This window comes from Lactuca sativa, chromosome 3 (genome assembly GCF_002870075.4).
Source record: "Lactuca sativa cultivar Salinas chromosome 3, Lsat_Salinas_v11, whole genome shotgun sequence".
Lineage (NCBI taxonomy): Eukaryota > Viridiplantae > Streptophyta > Magnoliopsida > Asterales > Asteraceae > Lactuca > Lactuca sativa.
The window spans coordinates 252,747,729-252,770,438 of NC_056625.2; positions in this window are offsets into that span (position 1 = coordinate 252,747,729).

Sequence of the window (22,710 nt, forward strand, 5' to 3'; positions counted from 1 at the left end):
TTCCACACCGTGTGTATCTTAGTACCAAAGGATACAACATAAGTTATTATTACTTTTAGAGTTTTATAATAATAGTTAAACAGGGAAAAACCGTCACATTTTCCAGTGATGCGTACTTTCAAAACAGTCAGGTCTTAGTAAAAGACTACTTTCAAAACATTCGGGTCTTGGTAGAAGACTACTTTTATACTAGTAGGAAATATGGGATTTTCTAGAGTTTTCATACTTATACTAAATGTTTCATCAATCATTCACCGGTCTTTCATAACCACTAATCAAAGCAATGACATTAAATACTTATGAACTCACCAGCTTAAATGCTGACCTACACTTTCAAAATAACTTGTATTCTCAAGTTACAAATAGACAGGTGCCGATGCAAGGTTTAGAGAAGACGGAGCAGTCAAGACTCATCTTTTATTTTGATCAGTTATCATGTTGTCCTGTACTATGAAAGAAAACACTTGTAACTAAAATTATACTATTAATGCAATGGATGATGTTGTTGCTTGTTTACTACTTTACATTTGTTGTGATGCACACATGGCGTCCTCCGCCCCAGAACGTTTCCGCCGTTCTCGGTTTTGGGGTGTGACAGGTCTGATGGCATAAAGGTGCCAACTCTATGGCTATGAGAGCCCATGCACCTTGTAGAGCACCTTTCATGGATTTTTGAGCTAAAAACCCCATGCATGTGGACCAAGTTTGGAACTTTACGTATAAAATGCACATTAGGAGGCTAGATATATGGTTTTGATATGTTAAGACCCATTTAAATCGACTATATAGTAATGGTCAAGAATGAACTCGTTGGGTTGTTCTTGGGACTCGGCGAGTCGAGGCGTAACAACCACCAAATCCATTCTACGAATGGACCAATTGTTAGGGAGGGAAGTCTCGTAGATGTTTAGACGCAAAAAAGGACCTAAGAACCATGGAACTCGATGAGTGTATGAACAAACTCACCAAGTCCAAGGCAATCTCCCAACCCTTGAAGATGGACTCGACGAGTTGTTCTACAACTCGGCGAGTCATAGATTGGACATGTTCTTATGAGGGAGATGAACTCGCCGAGTTCAAGGAAGAACTCCGCAAGTCGGCTGAAAATGGTCCCAACAGTTTAAAGGAAGAAGAACCCATCGAGTTCTTGCTAGACTCGACGAGCAGAGTCAGGGTTGTATCGGATTAGTGGAGTATGGACTCGGCGAGTTGGCGGGCCAACTCGGCGAGTCAGGTCAACTGGATGTTGACTTTGACCAAGGTTCAATTTTTCTGTTTATGGCATTGACCCTGGTTAGGGTCATATGTTCTGTTTGATGACTTGAGGACTGTTGTGTAGGGATTGAGGAGTCGAGGGGAACCGACCTTCACGTCAGGGGCAGTCCAGACGCTACACAACATTGAGGTGAGTTACCTTCCAGTAGGGGTGGGTCTAAGGCCACAATGTCGACCCACCAACAAGGATATTTAGTAGGTAATTGTCTTTGTGATAATTATCTTGGTTTGGCTATGTGACTTGGTCATGAGATATGCTTGCGTAATATGAACGTTGTGTTAGTGGTAGTGACAGGGAATGGTCTTTCCCTAGCATAGGTCGTTAGGACCAATGGGTAGGTTAATACCCCAATATGTCTGACTGTATGTTTATACGTTGCTATTTTATGCTAGTGGTAGGGGGTAAAATAGTCCCTAGTTACCGGTTGAAAGATATTGATGGTAGTTACCCGTTGAAATATACCGATAACAATTACCGGTTGAAAGATACCAATGACGGATATCGGTTGAAAGATACCGACGATATTATATGGTATGTGGTATGATGGGGGAACTCACTAAGCTTTGTGCTTACAGTTTTTGGTTGTGGTTTCAGGTACCTCTTCTTCAAAGGGGAAGGAGTTGGCGGTGTAGCAGCACATGACACACATGATTTCTGCATGGAGTTTTCTGGGATTGTACTCTGATTTTTATTACTTTCGATGATATGGTTTTCAGACACGCTGTTATGGTTTTTATAAATTGATATGACATTGGCAATGTTTGGTAAATTATGCTATGAATTACTTAATTTCAAATGAAATTTTTGGCCTCAATTTTTGGGATGTTACATAAAGACTTAACGTTTAGAGTACAAAATGAAACTTTGTTAAATTATATTAGTAATTGTTAATACTCTTACGCCCTAAAAAATCTCTCTCTTGTTGAGTTTCAAGAGATAGTAACATTTGATGGTTGTAATTTCTCTAACTAGAATAATACCTTGAGGTTTTTCCTTAAGGATAATATAGAAATTATATACACTAAAAGATCTCATACCTGAACAACCTCTGCAAAGCAGTTAGTCTGATCATGATACATTGATGGAAGCATTATTGTGATGATATTGATGTGTCTCACTTAATATGAGAGTAACTAACCTAGACTTGCAGAATGTATTAGGTAATTATGAAACATATCAGATGTCTCATCAAGTAAAGCGGATATATTCATTGTGAACAGTAGAAAGCGCTTCAAATATGTTTAAACATTAAATAAAATGAAAATCTAAGAGATTATATACTCTACTAGACACATGGTTCCGTTAAGGGAAATACAACATAAACCCAGAAATCAAGAAATGACCTAAATGATTAATTTTGTTTCTATCATAGTACAAATTCGACACCGAAAGAGAAACTTCTCCTCTAATCTTACCAAGTTGAGGAAGTCTGACTTGACCAAGACTTCAAATATCTATATGATAGAACTATTTATTTTTCCATCATTCTCTTTAGAATGTCATACTTCACGTGACACTAATAATTGATATTATGTGTTGATGATTGGAAGAAATAATCAATTGATTACAAATTAGTAGTATTTCGTGTTGAATATATAACATGCAATGTTATATTCTATATTTAAACAATAGATTTTTTGTACCTATTCCTATAGGAACTTGTAACAGTTGTAAATTTATGAATAAAGAATATTTTCTCATAACCTTATTTATGAAGTGAATCTACGAGCTTTCATTAAATTGACAGTTCTTATCATAACACCTAAATAATCAAATGATATTTGATTTAAACTTATCTATGTCACATTCGTTATGGCTATGTAAATATGAAACATAAATACCAACTTCAAAAACAAGGAATTTTTGAAGGCAAATAAGGTTGATTCATTTGATATATGTGATTCCTATTTATATGGAAATATGGTTCACGAGTGTCTTTATATATTAGTAGTTAAAGAACAAAAGTCTTGACAAGGAATTATACATAAGTGATGTATGCAATATTTTCAATCCATTAATATGTTTTGTAAGAGATACATAGTCAATTTCACCTACGTCTTTTATTCGTTATTGTGGAAACTTCTGATTACTCAAACTATTTCAAAGCAATGATTTAAATAAAAATTAATGAGACAATCATTAACCTTTGGTTGTGATAAAGAATATGTGTTTTTGTAAATCAAGTCTTCTTAGAACATCTTAGGAGTTGTGAAGTTAATTCACAACTCATTCCGTCAAAAATCCGCACTTGTCATTAGTATGGTTCTTGCGGCACATGGATCACGTGGTCACTTGGATCTATCTTTTGATGTTTGAGGTAGTCTTCATATTCTTTAGTTGGATATGATTACTTGGCCACTAGTTGAATGTCGATAATACATGTTCTTTAGGTGGATAAAATATAGACCTTAATATCTATTATATGATGTTTTAAAGAACTATTTACTTTATAAAGTTTTTGTAATTACGCTCACTGCAACAAATATATATATATATATATATATATATATATATATATATATATATATATATATATTTCCAACCAAACAAGTAGATTAAATAATTTCATTAGATTAAGGGTGTAATGGTGTATCCTTGTCTAAAAGGTATGAAGTTATGGAGCTAATGTTGGACAATAAGTGTAATCAGTGTAGCAACTACTAATTGTAGTTATGTGGATTATACTAAATGATTATTTAGGATGAAGTCTCTACTAATCCCATCAATTGTCATTCCAGAAGACAAGTTATTAGAAATATATTTTTCTAAGTTGGAGCAATATGGAACTTTAAGAGCTAAAGAGCCATAAGCTAAATTCATCAATGTTTGGAACTAGCAATTCTTTGAACTGTTGAATCTACTCAATAGTTGGTCGGAAACTAATAAAACACATAGACTTGAATTGGTGTATAATAATCAAGAATGGGCTTGATTAATATTCCTTGATATATTATAAATATAAAGAGTAAGTGATTTTTCTAAGGAGAAATTTTACATGAATGAAAATCTTTTCAGATTTAAGCTAACATCTCGTAATAAGAATCTTCTTTCTTATATGATAATTACATAGTGTGATTTAATTATAAATCAAGATGACTCATGTGTTTCTATAAAGCTAGTGGAAACACATTAACATTCCTAGTCTTATATGTGATTGACATATAAATTCTTGAAATAAAGATCTATATAGATAGATCATGGCAACTTAAAGGATTAAGTAAAATTGCATTAATTGTCAAGGATCCTAAAGAGTTTAAGATAAAGAACTCTGAGAGAGTTATCTTGTCAAAACCCACATGATTTGATTCTGAGCACTCCTGAAAATCCTAGTACGATATTTTTTACTAGATAATATGATTGTATTCCATATGTTGATGCAATTAGAATAATCGTATATGTCATGATTATTCATGATGCCTAGATAAACCGTATGCTTAGAGGATGTTGAATGATATAGGTATATTCCAAGAATAAGTCTTGGTATAACTTATAGGAATATTCTAAAGTGTTATGGATAATTTAAGAGATATTCCCAATCTGTTTAGTATTTCAAGAGAATGTGTGTTTAGGTTGTTGCACATATTCTAACCATCCAAATAAATTGAGATGTTTCCCAATCGGGCATGCCCTCATTTTAAATGAAGAGAAAGTTACATGGATAGGAGTTCCATGTAGATTTTAATTACACCTACACATCAGAGTTAGAGTACATTGTTGATTGGAGAACCACATTAAAATGCTTAATGCATAGTTCATTATGAATATGAGTAATCTCATTACACAAGTATTGGTATCTAATTCGTATTTAAGCATCTAATACACTCTAAATAGTTTTCTCTATATATGATATATATATATATATATATATATATATATATATATACATACATACATATATATAACTGAAAATGTTTGTATTCATAATGTTTATAGAATTCAAGTTTGTTAAATTTACTTTACTAAGTTCCTTCATTAGCTAAAGCACAGAAGTAAAGCGAGTGCTATTATAGGAACTTGTTCTCCTAAGTAGATGTATTTGATTGAAGTTTAGTATTTTGATATTGGAAAACGCAAGAAAAAAATATTGTAATGAGTTGATATGTTGGATATAAATATTTCCTTAAATAATTATTGTGTTCTATATTAGCATGTTTAAATCGTGAAATAATTTGGTTATTCTAAATGTCCATAGTCGTTCGTAGATGTGGAAACATCGATGAGGTAAGACTAATATAAGTGTATAGGTTGATTCTTATGAAGATGAAAATAGCTTGAGTTTCAACCAACTTCAAAGGTACTTTATTAAGAGAATAAGTATTAGACCTGACTGATGGGTTTTAGCCATATGAACATCCTATGTGCACATGCAACCCTAATGCTTGGATCTAGGTTTCTCTAATTGATCATACATTGAATCCAAGACTTCTAATGGCTAATATACAATAATAACAATATGAAATTAGAGATTAGAAGTTTACCTTGAATCACTTGCTTGATCTTGTTGTCCCTGAGGCTTTAGAGTCACAATTGTCACTCCTCTAATGTCTTACAAACACCAACTAGCAAGAAGATGATTTAGGAGAGAGGAGAGAGGATCAAATCGGCCAGGATTTCTACTCAAAGCATGAGTCATGAAAATCCTTAGCCCTTGGGGTCTATTTATACTTGTAAGGCTCCAAGGGTTTCACCCTCAAACCCTAATTGGATAACTTAAGCCCTAAGCAATCCAAATCCTTTCCATGATCAGCCTTGGACGATTTTTATGGCTATCCTTAGCCCTAGAAATCGACCACCCCTTATCCATAAAGGATATATAGCCCAAAGTGCAACTATCAAACAATTGACAGTTTATACCCCTTTATTTAATTAATCTCTTTAAGTCAACAAATTAATTCCTAATTAAATTATGACTTATATTAATCAAATAACAATATTATTATTCCTTATATTATTCTCATAATATATTAATAATATTCCTTCTCTCATTATAAATCATCCTGTCAAGTTGCTATGGTGAAGGCAACCCAAAAGGACCATATACAATCGGGTCAAATACTTACCTAATATAGTTGCAGCCTTAGATACTATTCCAACAGTCTCCCACTTGGATAAGTCTAGTAACTATATATACAAGTATATTCCGATTAGCAATCGTAGCTCTCAAAGACGCTATCAAACTCTGATCTAATCAATCTTGTCCTTCAGATAAGGGATCGTACAGTCCTCTGTTTAGATATCATGCTGACAATTCTATGGAACAATTTGTCTAGCATTTGGTTTCTCAATCTCCGATTTATTTGACATAGAACTTAATCGAACACATCAATCCAGTTCTGACCGGGCCTGACACATAAGTCAAATCAAATCATCGAGTGGCCGAGATATCGCTTTTACCCTCTTGGGATAAAAGTAACAGATAAACTTCGAATTATATGCATTTACTTATTCATTAATCAACTATATACAATAATGCGTTTTATAACATCATGTTACTGATGCGGTTTCGCATTATCAATGTACAACCAATTAACAAATAACAAACCATATATCTAGGTTTTAAGACTATATGATATTATCGTCTTGCGATCACCCTTTTATCATATTCCACAAGGTGATTCCAGCAAGCGTGGGTTTGTTCCAATGCTCAAAACTAGTTCATAAGCACTCATGAATGTTGCAGCAAACTTTTGCTAAGTCTAATACCATTTAGACAATCTACACACCAATTCATGACAATCTTCATTCATATCCACTTACAACATATGAACGATTGTGGACAATTTGAACAATTCGATTATTCTTAATAAACTCAATTATTCTGGAAGTCAAAACATGCAAAATGAAACAATAGTTAAACAATTAACATAAGATAGTGACATTACTCATAAATAATACTTTTTTATTTAATCATCAAATGTTAATTACATTTACCTATTACACGTTTCTACTACTATCTAATCTATACTAGTATCATCCTTCAACCCAATACTCCCAGCATGCTGCAAGTGCTTAACCCTACTCAGTCCCTTCGTAAGCGGATCTGCTGGGTTATCTTCTGATGACATCCCCTTCACTACGAGTTGTCCTTCTTCTACACGATGTCTAATAAAGTGATATTTTATGTCGATATGTCGAGATCTACCATGATCCCTCGGTTCCTTGGTCAAGGAAACCGCTCCTTCATTATCACAGAAAATCTCCATGGGCTCCTTTATGGCAGGTACAACTCCAAGATCACCGATGAAGTTCTTTAAACATATTGCCTCCTTCGACGCTTCGCTCGCTGCAATGTACTCTGATTCGCACGTTGAATCAGCTACGGTTTCCTGCTCGGAACTTTTCCAAGTCACTGCTCCTTCATTCAAGGTAAAGACCTAGCCCGACTGCGAACGATAGTTGTCCCTGTCGGTCTGAAAGCTGGCGTCACTATACCCTCACACCTTCAAGTCATCACTCCCTCCGAGGATTAAGAACCATTCCTTCGTCCTCCGAAGGTACTTAAGGATATTCTTAACCGCAATCCAATGGGCTCTGCCAGGGTTCCCTTGATATCTGCTAACCATGCTCAAAGCAAAGGCTACATCAGGGCGAGTACAAGTCATAGCATACATGATTGAGCCAACTGCAGAAGCGTATGGTACTCGGCTCATTTCTGCTATTTCAGCTTCGGTACTCGGACTTTGAGTCTTACTCAACTTGGCATTACTATGTATTGGTAATTCTCCCTTCTTCGAGTTTTCCATACTAAAACGTTTTAGTACCTTATCTAAGTAAGTATTCTGACTAAGTCCTATTAGTCTCTTACTTTGTTCTCTCACTATCCTTATTCCCAAAACATAGGAAGCCTCTCCGAGGTCCTTCATAGCAAAGCACTTCCCAAGCCAGGACTTAACCTCCTGCAGAGTCGGGATGTCATTTCCTATGAGTAGTACGTTGTCGACATACAGAACGAGGAAGCTTACTATACTCCCACTGGCTTTGACATATACACATGATTCATCTTCGCTTCGTACAAATCCAAAATCTTTGACTTTCTCATCAAAGAAAAGATTCCATCTACGAGACGCTTGCTTAAATCCATAAATGGACTTCTCAAGCTTACACACTCTATTCGGATGCCTCGGATCGATAAAACCCTCTGGCTGAGCCATGTAAACATCCTCGGCTAACTTCCCATTAAGGAAAGAGGTTTTGACATCCATTTGCCAAATCTCATAATCATGAAATGCGGCAATAGCTAGCATCACTCTAATAGATTTTATCTTCGCAACTGGTGAGAAGGTCTCATCATAGTCAACTCCGGGAGTTTGAGTAAAGCCATTCGCAACCAATCGCGCTTTATATGTGTGTACGTTTCCATCCACGTCGGTCTTCTTCTTGAAGATCCATTTGCACCCAACAGTCTTATGTCAGGGCACATTATCAACCAAATTCCAAACTTGGTTGTCATACATGGACTGGATCTCGCTGTCCATTGCCTCTTTCCATTTCGCAGACTCCGGGCCTGTCATGGCTTCCTTATAGCTATTTGGTTCATCTAGATTCATTAGTGTACCATCACTAATATACGTGTCCCCTTCGGTAGTAATATGAAAACCATAAAACTGGGGTTGAACTCTAACTCTTTCGGAACGTCTAAGAGGTAAGGACTCGTCAATCGGTTCAACTAGAGTTTCCTCCTCGGGTTGAGTGCCAGCAGTAGAGGTTCCTTCATCTATCGACTCTTGAATCTCTTCAAGCTCGATTTGCCTCCCACTGTCTCCTTGGCTTATAATTTCTCGCTCTCGGAAAACTCCTCTCCTCGTAACAAAGACAACATTGTCCTTTGGTGTATAGAAGAGATATCCAAAGTATTTCTGTGGGTAGCTAATGAAAATACATCGCTCACATTGAGGTTCGAGCTTGTCGTGAGTATCTCGTCTTACGAAAGCCTCGCAACCCCAAACCTATGTGCCAACGAGGGAGCTTTCCCTGTCCACATTTCGTGAGGTGTTTTGGCAACCTTCTTAGTAGGGACTCGGTTAAGGATATGGATGGCAGTCTCTAAGGCATACCCCCAAAAAGAGATAGGTAGTGAAGAACGACTCATCATAGAGCGAACCATGTCTAACAAGGTTCGATTACGCCTTTCTGCCACACCATTCAACTATGGTGTCCTAGGTGGCGTCAATTGTGAAACTATTCCACACTCCTTGAGATAATCGTAGAATTCAAGACTTAGGTACTCTCCTCCTCGATCGGAACGAAGCAACTTGATTTTGCTGCCCAATTGATTCTCCACTTCATTCTTGAACTCTTTGAACTTTTCAAAAGTTTCCGACTTTTGCTTGATTAAGTAGATATACCCATATCTACTATAGTCATCGGTAGAAGTCACATAGAAGCGGTTCCCATCCTTCGTGGTTCATCTAAACGGTCCACATACATCGGTATGTATTAGGTCCAATATACCCTCACCCCTTTCACATGTACTTGTGAAGGGTGACTTAGTCATCTTTCCATGTAAACAAGACTCGCATGTGTCATCTTCCCTAAAGTCGAATGACTCCAACACTCCATCCTTTTAGAGTTGGGCTATGCGCTTCTTGTTGACATGTCCAAGACGACAATGCCACAAGGATGCTCTATCCATACCATTGGAAGAATCCATGCATAAAACATCATTTCCTAAGTTATTTACAATCATAACAGTTTCATAAATTCCATTACATGGTATAGCTTCAAAATATAAGACACCATTTAGATAAGCAAGAATAGAACCATTCTCATTATTAAAAGAAAATCTAAAACGTTGTCTAAACAAAACATGAAATGAAATGATGTTTCTAGCCTCTTCTGGCGAATAGCAACAATTGTTCAAATCTAAAGATAAACCATTCCTAAGCACTAAAGAATACACTCCAATCTTGGTCACAGGCGACGATCTTCTGTTCCCCATGATTAGATTTATTCTTCCATGCTCCACATCCCTATTTCTTTTTAGTCCCTGCAATTCAAAACAAATATGGTAACCACAACCGGTATCAAGGACCCAAGAAATAGCATGAGATGAATCGTTAGATTTAATTGTATAAATACCTGCGAAAGATGGCTTGATCTTTCCTTCCCTTATGGCTTGCAGGTAATATGGGCAGTTTCTCTTCCAATGCCCTATTTTATGGCAATGATGGCACTGTGCCTCCTTAGGGTTAGGACAAGGTTTAGCAGGATCAACTTTGGTCCCACTAGAAGAGGAACCATCTCGGGACTTTCCCTTGTGGTGGCCCTTAGACGGAGCCTTCCTCTTCTTGCCTCTTCCTTGAGCAATGGCCAAAACAGGAGCAGTGGGTGGATTGGGAGTGGGTGCAACAGACTTGTCCTTTAGGTTGCTTTCAGCAACCCTAAGGAGACCTTGGAGCTAGCTTAGGGTGACCTCTTCCTTGTTCATGTGGTAGGTCATCCTGAATTGATTGTAACACGGAGGCAAAGAGTGAAGCACCATGTCGATCGCCAAGTCTTCCCCAAAGTCAACATTCAACTTGCGAAGACGATCGACATACCTTTGCATCTTTTGCAGGTGCACGGTAAGAGATTCTCCATGACCCATTTTAGCGGAAATCATGTTAGTGAAAATCTCGTAGCGCTCTTGCCTCGCGTTCTGGTGGTATCTCTCCAACAAGTCTTGGTGCATTTCATACGGATACATGTCCTCATAGGATTTTTGGAATTCGGCATTCATGGTGGCTATCATGATGCAATGTACCTTCGTTGCATCACGCTCGTGAGTTTCAAAAGCGGTCATTTCAGCCGGAGTAGTGATTTCAGGGTTGATTTTCTCGAGCTTCTCATCGAGGACATACTCCTTGTCCTCATAGCGAGCAATTGTGCGAATATATCTTATCCATTCGCTAAAGTTCGTCCCATCGAAAGTGACCTTTTGACAAAGGCTCATCAATGTGAATGAACTAGCAGCAGCGTTGTTTGCGTTCGACATCTACAAATAGAAAGGACAAAGATAGATTAGAATATGAATCCCTAATTATCATCCACTATGAAAATTAGGGCTAGGATCCAACAACAATATTTACATATTAGAAAAGGGATGCCGTAATTTAACATGCAAACAATTTGAAGGTAAGTGAATGACAATTCACTAATTCTCCACCACAAAACATAACTTTAAGTTCTAAATGTATTTGAGAATTCCTAGGTTTATATGAGATTCATTGAAACTTTTCAATGGCATGTTTAAATCTCAATATGCCCCTCTCGTTTGTGACTGGGATACCGAGGATCACAAAGTGGGTGTGAATTACCATGCAAATTTATATGGTGCCTTCATTGTAACGATCACCTATTCGATGTGCCAGTAAACCACACACGCTCCATCGAACTATGATAAACAATGAATCACCCTTTGCCACCTTTGCTTAGAACAAATTAGTGTGCCGGTAAACCACACACGATCCACTAACTTCTTAGCAAGGGTGCAAAGTGTAATTTCATGGGATTGCATCAATTCACTTTTCCTAAAGTAACTAAGATTGGCAAATTTTTGAAAACATGTAGTTACTTTGTATTTCATATAATAGTTTTAATGAAGAGATGAGGTTTCCCTATCCTACCCGTTCGGCTAACGACCCTCCACCTTCAAGCAAGCGGTGGGTGTGAGTGTACACCCATTAAGCGCCATTTTATAGGCAGCAACCTTATACCCACCTTATAGACCGGCTTCGTGAATGAGGCCTACTAACGGTAAGACTAGCATTTTAATTATATATATATATATATATATATATATATATATATATATATGTATATATATATATATATATATATATATATATATATATATTAATCTTGTAATATTATATTAGTATAGGGTTGGATTTTAAACTTGTAAAATTCTAAGGTTTGGAATTTAAATTGTCTAAATTAAACTTTTAATCACAAAACATAAATTTCAAAACTTGAGGGAAAGTTTTAAACTTTTAAAACATAGAGGGTCAAATAACAAATAATCTTAATTAACAATGAATTCCATAATTATCCATATTTGATTTATTTAATGATTTCTTGCAAAACAATTTACCAATTTTATTAAAATAACTAATCAATTATCACATAAGGAAACAAATAATTAATTAATTGATAAATATCTTCAATTAGGTCAAGAATATACTCATATATATCATAAAATCGAATTTATATTGATCTAATATGATTAAGGCAAGTATCTCAAATATAAACAGCAAGAAATCCCGAAGTTTCCTCCTTCTGACGCTCGAACTCGCCTGGAACTCGCCAAGTACCCAGATGGACTCGCCGAGTACCACCATGGGACTCGCCGAGTTCATCAGCCAGAGGACAGAAAAACGATTTTTTCCGCAACAAACAAGCAATCAAAGTATGAATTCAATAGAAACCAATCTAGGCTCTGATACCACTGATGGCTTTTAGCCATATGAACATCCCTATGTGCATATACAACCCTAATGCTTGGATCTAGGTTTCTCTAATTGATCATACATTGAATCCAAGACTTCTAATGGCTAATATACAATAATAACAATATGAAATCAGAGATTAGAAGTTTACCTTGAATCACTTGCTTGATCTTGTTGTCCTTGAGGCTTTAGAGTCATAATTGTCACTCCTCTAATGTCTTACAAACACTAACTAACAAGAAGATGATTTAGGAGAGAGGAGAGAGGATCAAATCGGCCAGGATTTCTACTCAAAGCATGAGTCACGAAAATCCTTAGCCCTTGGGGTCTATTTATACTTGTAAGGCTCCTAAGGTTTCACCCTCACACCCTAATTGGATAACTTAAGCCCTAAGCAATCCAAATCCTTTCCATGATAAGCCTTGGACGATTTTTATGGCTATCCTTAGCCCTAGAAATCTTCCACCCCTTATCCATAAAGGATATATAGCCCAAAGTGCAACTATCAAACAATTGACAGTTTATACCTCTTTATTTAATTAATCTCTTTAAGTCACCAAATTAATTCCTAATTAATTTATGACTTATATTAATCAAATAAAAATATTATTATTCCTTATATTATTCTCATAATATATTAATAATATTCCTTCTCTCATTAGAAATCATCCTGTCAACTTGCTATGGTGAAGGCAACCCAAAAGGACCATGCACAATCGGGTCAAATACTTGCCTAATATAGTTGCAGCCTTAGACACTATTCCAACACTGACATGCATCAAAATCATTTTATGTATCATAGTCATGAGTGATGTTTTGACCAAAAAAGGTCACGCTTTAGTTTATGTAGCTAGATGATGTGAACACAAACATCAAACTCTCGAAATTTGCTAATGTGTTCACAAGGAGGTTTTGTCAAAAGTCCAATAGTAAAGGAAAGGAGCACAAAGAATAAGAGTCAAATGATTCTCAATGTGAATCTTACTTGAACAGATGATAAGAGTGAATACCATGAGAATATACTATATCGTGATCTGGTCAAGCACGAATATAACGATTGGCATGAAATTGCAAATATCATCAACGAATATCAAGGATCCATTCTCAAGAATTAAAGTTGATCATGAATTTAATGGTGATCAAGGTCCGAAATCCTAGCCTTATTCCCAGTAGTACTTTAACCTCATCATCGACTTTAAGACCTCTACCGATTGTTCCTTCATGGAAAAAGACATAGAAGACCCAACCATCCATCATTTCTCTTGCCTTATGTTTCAATGGTTATTTATAAATCCCTTCCTCCAAGAGTTGTCCCTAAGGAAAATATTTTCATAAAATCTCCATTTCAACGAATGTTTTACAAGGATACAAATGAAGAGATGTGTTTCATGATATCTAATGATATTCGTCTTTACACATTTTCACATCGTTAGATTATGGGATATTGTAAGATCGAAGCTTCTAATATGATGGTTTAAACCACTTAACGATGATATTTTGGCAGCCTCTCATCCATTGTATTGATCTCTCAAGAGCTAATGTGAAGTTTACTTGTTCTTCAAGTTTCAGATCTGTAATATTTGTGATTAGGATCTTATCTTTGTTTAGTTTTTTGAAATCCCTGATATATAGGGAATTCCATAGGAAGTTTACACTTTATAGTATATATTGTTTTTTAGGGTTTGTTGTATACCACAAGTTTGTGCTATCTCTTTTAATGAGAACAAGTTCTTTTTGAAGTTCTTAATAAAAAATTGCTTTTGATTAATTCTTGTGAGATCTTCTTTTTCTTTTGTTTCGTTCAATGCTTGTTATTAACCCTGAAGCTCCAAAAAAAGTTTGATATATGCAATTCATTGTATTAAGAAAAAGTTTTTACAACCTTGACGAAACTCAAGATGCAGAACTCCAAAAGAGTTTGTGCCTATAAAGAATGGCATAATATTCAGACATGCTACTGTCGTAGTTCTATATAAGAGGTAGAGGAAATGAGTCGTGTCCTACATGTTTTTCTATAGGATCGATCATGTATGACATGGTATATAATAGATTTGATGACTTGTATGCGTTGAGCATGACAAGTCAGTATCAAATTAACTTTAGCAATAACCATCGAGTCGAAATCAACAACGTTCTTAAGTGTCCTTGGAGGAAAAAATTGAGATGTTCTTGTAATTATGGAAGAGATCAATGTAAATGTTACACAAATGCTAGGCTCTAAACTTATAGAGACGATTTCGTACGCAATTGAATTTCGTGCTCTTACTGAATCTTAAAGTTGTAGCTAGTAAAAATACAAAACTTTGTGGATAAAAGAGATTCATTAGTGTTTGTAATGTTTTATTCAATCATTGATCATCCTTTAGATGTCTTTTGTGACTGTACGGGTGCACTCATCTTGACTAAGGATAGAAAGTCACACAAGCACACATGGCATATACTAGGTAAGTATCGTAACATTTGATATTTTATCAAATGCAAGGACAACATAATCTGTATATTCATATCAGAAGAAAATCTTACCAAATTCTCTAAGCCAATGTGACCGACTGTGTATAATTGTCACACTATGTAAAAAGCATTAGATTTTAAAATGAATTAGCTTAAGCACATTTAATTTAGTTATTTTGGAACCCAAACTGTATAAACCTTTATCTGATTTGGTAATTATTATGTGGAGATCATAATATATGATGGGGATCATACATTTCATTAGTTTATCGCTATGTTCCTCTTTTCATGTTTTGACCACTTCCATAATATTAATTTAGACAAACTTCCATGGTTGCTTCTACTAATAGAAGTTAGTAGTCATTTAAGATTGTCATGGAGAATTAATCGTTTTTCATGGAGATTGACATGTGTAATGATCCTAAAATCTTAAACTAAGTGTTATAATATGTAATTGGTCTAAATACGTTTTAGGTTAAACTTATGTAGTGAAACGACAATAATTTTGGTAATGTAATATGTACATCCTTGTGCTTATTGCATCATAACAGACAATTTATACATTTATAGAGCATGCCTAATAAAAGAAAGTTGTAGTTGACAAATATATCATTCTAACACGGACTAGCCGATTTATAAAAAATATATATCTAAGTCCCCTATTTGTCATTTTGGGGAAAAGAAATAGAATTGAAGCATAGGAAGACAAGAGAGCTTGAAAGAGAGGGAAATAAAATCAATATGAATCTCAATTTCATAATATCGACATCGAGGGTAAGCATTTAATCTTTTAAGTGATTGTATTGAGGAGCATAGCCTATTTGGTAACTAGCGGTTATCAAGTGTTGTTGGTATAGAGTAAATGATCAACGTGGGAACAATAATAATTAAGCTCCTAGTGATTTGAGATAAGATCAAAGGGACTTTATATTTGGTATAAATATGTTTATGTGAGTGATGATTTGGAAGCAGCGCGGTGCTTGGCGTGATCAACTAGCCTAGTTGAATTATAAACAAATTCTATTATATGGATTATTTAATTAATTAATCTAGTCGTACTCATTAAGGAAATGGAATGTAGGTGTAGGCATTTATAGTGATGAGTAATGGAAAATTGATATAGTGGTGTATTTTTCAAAAATGTAGACATATGGTTTAGCTGATGACCATTAAACTATATTAAATGTTCTTTGGCTCGTTCAAAAAAAAACTATATTAAATGTGTTTTCCCATTATATATATATATATATATATATATATATATATATATATATATATATATATATATATATATATATATATATATATATATATATATAACTGTATTCATGATTTTGTTGGATATAGTGTCTAAGTCCATAACTATATTTGGCATGTACTTGACCCGACCCGACATGCTCCATTTGGGTTGCACTTCACCCGAACAATTTATGGATAATCTTTGGAGAATAGTATAAGTTATGATTTATTAATATATTATAAGTTCTAATAAATGTAAGATCATATTATTTAATTAGTATTGATCTATAATTAATCTAGGATTAATTTAGAGATCAAAAGTATTACTAATTAAATATGGGCTCCTATATTTATATAGTGTGGGCTAATGCTTATTTGGAATGGGCTAGGCTTGCATGGAAAGTCCATGGATACTCCATGGAGCTTTAACTCATGGATCTCATGGAAATGAAGAGACATGGGTATTAAGGTTTACATGGATGTAACCCTAATCCACCACACTATATAAAGAAGGCCTTGGTTCTTGAAATCACACTAGTTGTGGTGAGTAAAGCAAGAGGGCTGATTTCAAGAAGAGTTACTATTCTCTCAAAGTTCCATGTTTGTGGTGATTTGTGATTTCCATTTGAGGCATCCATACTATTGGTGCTAGGCTATAAAACTCCAAGCAATCAACTACAACTACAAGGTAAGCAATTCTACTAGCTTTATTTGATTCATGATCCCCATGTCATGCTAGATAGGATAAGAACCTTGGAAAATAATTATTGGCATGTATCTTAGTCAAACATAGATCCAAGGTTTATTAGGGTTGCATGTACACTTAGGAAGTGTTAGAATGCTTAAAACCCATCAGTGGTATCAGAGCCATGTTTGTTTGTTTGATACTTGATGCAATATATTGAAAAAAAGTCATTTTTTTGCTGTCTGCCTGATGAACTCGCCGAGTTCATGTGTATCTTCATCCTACACGCCGAGTAGGTTCGTGCACTCGACGAGTAGGAGCCTCAGAATGTAGATTTTCGACTTTTACTGCTGGAAATGGACTAGAAACATTACCCTAAACTGTTTTGGTGTTATAAAACTTGTTTTAGATGGTGTAATCTTTATGCTAATCCATTTATAATGGCTATAATCAAAAAATTATAAGATTTATGAGTAATTTATGATTCTTGAAATGTTCATATTCATGTTCTTGAACTTATGAAAATTAGATGATCATAGTAATTGTTTGTAACCTACTTGGTAGTTTAACTCTTGATCATAATGTGTTTTAATGGAGTCCATAACTTGTCCTAAAGTTATGGAAAACCAAGAATCACACTTGAATTAAAACCATTAAAAGAACACAAGAGTTAGAAAAATGAAAAGTCTTCATTTTAATACTCAATTAACTTCATAAGTTATAAGAAATGAAAACTTTTGAATGTTTACAAAACTTGCCCTCAAGTTTTGGAACAAGTAAAGTGATGATTAAAAACTTTAGTTCCAACCCTTCAAATTTTAAAAAATTAAAATTCAACCCTTATACTTATAATATTATAAGTTAATAATATATATATATATATATATATATATATATATATATATATATATATATATGTATAAGATCTAAGTCATCTTACCGCTAGTAAGCCTCATTCACGAAGTCGGTCTACAAGGGGGGTATAAGGTTGTTGCCTATAAAATGGCAACTTAATGGGTGTCCACTCTCAGCCACCGCTTCCTTGATCGGTAGAGGGTCGTTAGCCAAACGGGTAGGACAAGGACTTATAAATTCTCATTAAAAGTATAATGATAATACTAAAGTAACTAAACCTTATTGAATTCCCAAACTTAGTTATTTTAGGAAAATGTGAATAAGGTGCTAATCCATGAAATCACACTTTACACTTTGTTTAAGTCGTTAGTGGAGCGTGTGTGGTTAACCGGCACACTAACTTGAACTTAACAAGGTAAGTAAAGGGTGACTTAATGTTTATCGTAGTATCGCTGGAGCGTGAGTTGTTAACCGGAACATCGATTGAGGGGTAATACATTAAGGGTACCAAGTAATTTGCATGGTTACTTCACACCTTGTTTTGTGATCCTCGGCATCCCAGTCAGAAAACTTGAAGGGCACACTCAAGATTGAAACATGCCGTTGAAGAAAGTTCAACGAATCTCAAAGAATCTAGGAGTTTTTAAACCAATTAAAAACCTAATTAAACATTTCGTTTTTCATGGTGGAAATTGGTGAATCGTCATTCACCTACCTTCAAATATCTTATAGCTAGATTACAACATCCCTCTTCTAAGATATAAAATATTGTGTTGGGTCCTAGCCTTAATACTATATTTGGGTGTTTTATTAAGGACTATCTCTAAATCTAATCTAATTTATTCCCTATTCTTTTCAGATGTCTTCCAATAACAATGCTTCTGGCTCTAACCCTACAAGCTCTTTCTCTCTCATGAATGTTTGTGGGAGAGTCATCTTCGATGGATCCAACTTTACTGATTGGATCAGGAACATCAGGATGGTCACTCGGTATGAGAACAAAGAATATGTTCTCGACAAGGAGCTAAAGGTACCCGAGCCAACTGCTACTCCTGAAGAGCTTGCTGAATATGAGGTACATGAAAGAGATGCTACAAAAGTAGCATGCATCATGATGGCCACCATGACAGCCGAGCTCCAAAAGTGCTATGAGGAGTATTATCCTTTTAAGATGCACCAGGATTTTATGGAACGTTACCATCAAAGTGCTCGTCAAGAGCGATATGAAATAATCTCCTCCATGATAACAACCTAAATGAAGGATGGTGAACCCATCACGGGCAGAATGCAGAAAATGCAAAGGTATGTGGACCGTTTACTGAAGCTAAATGTGAACTTCCCCGAGGAGTTAGCAATAGACATCATTTTGCACTCCGTACCATCGTCTTATGATCAATTCCGCATGACATATCACATGAATAAGGAAGAAGTCACCCTCAGCAAACTTCAGGGACTCTTAAAGACCACGGAAAGTGGTCTAAAGGGTAAGTCGATTGTTACTACTCCTACTCCTACTCCAACTGCGGCCAATGTCTTGGCAATCGGGCATGGCAAAGGGAAGAAGAGAAAGAACCCTTCTAAGGGTACCAAGGGTAAGACCCTTGAAGGCTCCTCTTCAAGCAATACCAAGAAAGGTTTTGTCACTCCTTCTGCTAACCCTAATGAGGTTGAATGTTTCTATTGTCATGAAAAGTCGCACTGGAAGCGAAACTGCCCAAAGTACAAGCAAGATGTGAAGGATGGGAAAGTAAAACTCAACCATGCAGGTATATATACTATATTGTCTAATAACTTACCTCATTCTAAGTCTTGGGTCCTTGACACAGGTTGTGGTATTCACATATGTTGTGATTTGCAGGGACTAAGAAGAAGTGAGAATGTGGAGCAGGGAAAGATAAACTTGATCATGGGAAACAGGAAAGCTTCACATGTCACCAAGATAGGAGTTTATTCCTTAGTGCTAAATAGTGGGTTTACATTACATTTGAATAAGTGTTATTATTCGCTAGAAATGGCAAGAAATGTTATTTCCTTTCATGCATTGTATAAACAAGGTTTTAACTTTTATTTTGATAATAATAATGGTAGTATTGATGCTTTCTTTAATAATGTTCTTTATTTTAAAGCATTACCTTGTGATGGGGTGTATGAAACTGTATCTGTTGTAGATAATCTAGGAAATAATGTATTGTATATTGACTCTTCCACTAGCTTAGATAAAACACCGTTATGGCATTGTCATCTTGGACATGTAAGCAAGAAACACATACGCCAACTCCAAAAGGATGGAGTCTTGGAGTCATTTGACGTAAATTCTGATGATAGTTGTGAATCTTGTTTGCTTGGTAAAATGACAAAGTCACCTTTTACTGGCACTTGTGCTAGGGGTGAAGGTTTGTTGGACCTCATACGCATGGATGTATGTGGACCCTTCAGAACCGCCACAAGAGATGCTAATCGGTTTTATGTGACTTTCACTGATGATTTTATTAGATATGGATATGTCTACTTAATCAAGCATAAGTCATAAACCTTTGAGAAATTCAAAGAGTTTAAGCAAGAAGTGGAGAATCAGTTGGGCAGGAACATTAAGATGCTTCGATCAGATAGTGGTGGTAAGTATCTTAGTACTGAGTTCCTTGACTATCATAAGGAATGTGGGATTATCTCACAACTGACACCTCCTAGGACACCATAGTTGAATGGTGTAGCTAAGAGGCACAATAGGACCTTGTTGGACATGGTTCGTTCCATGATGAGTCGAGCTTTGCTACCAATCTCATTTTGGAGGTATGCCTTAGAGACTGCCGCCCATATCCTTAAGCTAGTCCCTACAAAGAAGGTTGCCAAAACACCTCACGAGATGTGGACTGGAAAAGTTCCCAATCTAGACCATATCAAGATTTGGGGTTGTGAGGCTTTCGTGAGACTTGAGACTCATGATAAGCTCGAACCCCGAAGCGAAAGGTGTATTTTCATCGGCTATCCACAAAAATCCTTTGGCTACATCTTCTACAGACCCAGTGATAATGTGGTATTTGTAGCAAGAAGAGGATTCTTTCGAGAGAGAGAACTCATGAGTCAAGGAGACACTGGGAGGCAAACTGACCTTGAGGAAATTCAAGAGTTAAGTGATGAAGGAACCTCAAACCCTAGCCCTCAACCTGAGGAGGAAACTCCTATTGAGCCGACTGAAGAATCTATACCTCAGAGGCGTTCCACCAGAGTTAGGAATGCACCTAAGCATTATTATGGTTTTCATATTACTGTAGAAGGTGAGACACTTGTCAGTGATAACACACTGGTAAATCTAGATAAGCCTAACAGCTACACGGAAGCCATGGCAGGCCCTGAGGCTACTAAATGGAAAGAGGCTATGGATAGCGAGATACAGTCCATGTATGACAATCAAGTTTGGAACTTGGTTGACAATGTACCTGATCGTAAGATAGTCAGGTGAAAATGGATCTTCAAGAAGAAGACCGACATGGATGGTAATGTACACACTTATAAGGCACGACTGGTTGCAAAGGGTTATTCTCAAACTCCGGGAGTTGATTATGATGAGACCTTTTCACCAGTGGCCAAGATTAAGTCTATTAGGGTTCTGTTAGCCATTGTTGCATTTCATGACTATTAAAAATGGCAAATGGATGTCAAAACCGCTTTCCATAATGGAAAGTTGGCTGAGGATGTTTACATGACTCAGCCAGAAGGTTTTGTCAATACAGAGTACCCTAACAGAGTGTGTAAGCTTGAGAAATCCATTTATGGGTTAAAGCAAGCACCTCGCAAATGGAATCTTTGCTTTGATGAGAAAGTTACGGAATTTGGCTTTTCTAGGAGTGAAGATGAATCTTGTGTATATGTCAAGGATAGTGGGAGCATAGTCAGCTTTTTGGTACTATATGTGGATGACATACTACTCATAGGAAATGACATCCCAACCTTGCAGGAAGTAAAGTCTTGGCTTGGGAAGTGTTTTGCTATGAAGGAACTTGGTGAAGCTGCCTATATCCTAGGGATAAGGATTTTGAGAAACAAAAGTAAAAGACTAATTGGACTTAGTCAAAGAACCTGTGTGGACAAAGTGTTGAAAAATTCAACATGCATAACTCCAAGAAAGGTGAGTTACCCATTCAGAGTAACGCCAGATTGAGTAAGATACAAAGCCCTAGTACCGAGGCTGAGATAGCAGAAATGACTCGAATACGTTATGCTTTAGCTGTAGGATCGATCATGTATACTATGACATGTACTCGACCTGATGTAGCCTTTGCTTTGAGCATGGTTAGCAGGTATCAGGGGAACCCTGGCAAGGCACACTGGATTGCGGTAAAGAATATCCTCAAGTACCTGTGAAGGACTAAGGACTGGGTCCTTACCCTTGGTGGGAATGATAACTTGAGAGTTGTAGGGTACAGTGATGCTAGCTTTCAGACTGATAGGGATAATTTCCGCTCTCAGTTGGGCTGGATCTTTACCCTAAACTATGGGGCAATTACATGGAAAAGTTCCAAGTAGGAGACAGTGGCTGATTCCACTTGTGAATCAGAGTATATAGCAGCAAGCAAGGCAGCAAAGGAGGCTATATGGCTAAAGAACTTCATCGGAGACCTTGGAGTTGTACCAGATATAAAGGAGCCCATGGAAATTTTCTGGGACAGCAATAGTGTGGTTGCCTTAGCCAAGGAACCAAGAGATCATGGGAGATCCAGACACATTGACAGAAAATATCACTTCATTAGACATCGAATAAAAGAAGGAATCCTCGTGGC